The sequence below is a fragment of the Bidens hawaiensis genome, unplaced genomic scaffold (genome assembly GCF_021521415.1).
Source record: "Bidens hawaiensis isolate Kalapana, Puna unplaced genomic scaffold, B.hawaiensis_p1.1 tig00031709_1, whole genome shotgun sequence".
NCBI lineage: Eukaryota > Viridiplantae > Streptophyta > Magnoliopsida > Asterales > Asteraceae > Bidens > Bidens hawaiensis.
In genome coordinates, this window is record NW_027495351.1 from 90,313 (window position 1) to 92,452 (window position 2,140).

General features: G+C 29.6%; 1 pseudogene; it reads right to left on the reverse strand.

The window, feature by feature from the left end:
• Positions 1-1,503: 1,503 nt before the first annotated feature.
• On the reverse strand, positions 1,504-1,887 carry LOC143582417 (small polypeptide DEVIL 11 pseudogene; annotated as a pseudogene).
• Positions 1,888-2,140: the final 253 nt, after the last annotated feature.

Below are 2,140 nucleotides of genomic sequence, written 5' to 3' on the forward strand. Positions count from 1 at the left end.
TTACACTGATAAGTGGATTAAATTTCTTTTCATTACAAATTTACGGTTTTCTTTAAATTTTAATAGTGTTATCATACGACCCCCAAACTTTAATAATATTTTTTTTAAACTATGTTTGCTGTGTTAATTTTTCATTTTCTTTATAGATCTTTTAGGTTTATTTTTGTCGACGGTTTTTTATCCGTCTAACGATGTTGACCGAAATCCATGTCCCCGTCGCGTATAACCAAATAGCAATGTTTTAGAACCGGACTCACTAGAGAGCAAAATTAGTTTACTAAATTTAAAATATTATATATATATAATTAAAACTTTTCATAAAATTCAAAATATGAAAGCATATATATTTTCCAATTTTAATAAAATATGATTACTTAACTTTAAAAAATATGAATTTACAGTAAATCAATAAGAAATTGAGGTTTTAAATAAAAAGGAATTGAAATCCAGTTCAACCAATCAAAGACGAAGCATAGAAGGACCTCGAAACAGATCCATGTATATAAAAGTCTAAGTTTCGTCACTACAACTAGTAATTATGAAAACACTGCTAAGTAGTTTAAGACCGTTATAAATTATATGTTTATATGTAAAGACATTAGCTAGACACATTGAATGAATCTCTTGGTTCATCTACTGCCAGATTTGTCTGTTATTCCGGTGAATGTAAGAACCATCATTAGTTTGTAGGTGATGGTCCAGAGTAAAACTGAACTTCGGTAAAAAAAAAAACTTCATCCACAAATGATATAAAAATCAAAAAAATATAATATAGAAAAAAGAAGAGAATCTCTCTCATATCAAGAAATGCATACTAATGGCACATGAGAGTGTAAGATGATAAAGATGGGAGGCTAAAGCATAAATATAAAATAATACTCTAATCTATTAAAATCTATATAGATTTATACATGGTACATTAATGTCACCCTTCTTTAGTAGCATCACTGCATGTGCTGCTTGCCTCTTATGCTTCCATTTTAACTTAAACTCTAAGCGCACAAAGAAGGATGTAAATAAAAAATATTATAAAAAAAACAAAAGAAAATACTAATAATTTTTTCTTCTTCTTATGGGATGGCAGAAAAAACACAGGGTTTTTAACTTTTTATACTTTAAAACCCTAAAGCAGAAGAAAAAACATCATCAAACCCTAAAAGAGGGAGGTTTATTAAGAAACCATAAATAAATGGGAAATCCAGGAATTACAAGTTTTACATGTAAAAAGCTCATAAAAAAACTTATTTCACATGTAAAAATAAAATTATGTTTACATAATCTTTTTGGAGCGTTTTGCATATAAACGTACTTAGAAAACGTTCTAATAAAAAACGGCTTCTCCATTTATTTATATTCAAGAAGCTCCATAAAAAGATTATGTAAAAACTAGTTTTTTACATGTAGAATAAGATTTTAATAAATCTTTTAAATGTAAAACACATGTATATCCACGGTTCGCCGCTTATTTATACTTCCCAATTAAACCCAACCCAAATTAACCCTAAACAAAACCATCAAGAATCTCCATGTTTTTTCCAACACACCAACATTGTAACACAACGTTTGACAATATAAAACCTCGCCTTCTGTTCTTTAGCCAAATGACCGCATTTTCGAGTAAAGTTTGCGCATTTTTGCGAACTACTTCTTGTGAGATCTGATGGGAACTTGTTCTTTGATGAACTCTTTTGTGAAAAAGATCTCAAAAGTGGTGACTTTGTGGAGCTTTTGTGTGACATGCTTCTAAACAATGATGATGATTTTGTTGAATGATTGTTTGGATCTTCTTTTGATAGCTTCCATTTCTTATCCATGCAGTAATCAGTTTGTGATCACTGACTCTGATCTGAATAATATTATTGCTTTCTGTATAGGAGTTCTAGAGAGAGAAAGGGTAAAGTGGCTTGATCAAGGTGAGACGTTGGAAAGCTATAAATAGTAAAATATATGGAAAATAATAATAGGGTTTCTAGCAAATTATTTATGACGTTTGCATGTTCACCTTATACGTGTAGAAACTGTGTGTGTGTGACTGTGTGTGTTGTGTATGTATATATGGTGAAACTTCTATACCTCACTATTATTGTTATTATTATTATAATTAGATGGGAATTGGGAAATGACTTGTGGGTCTATAATT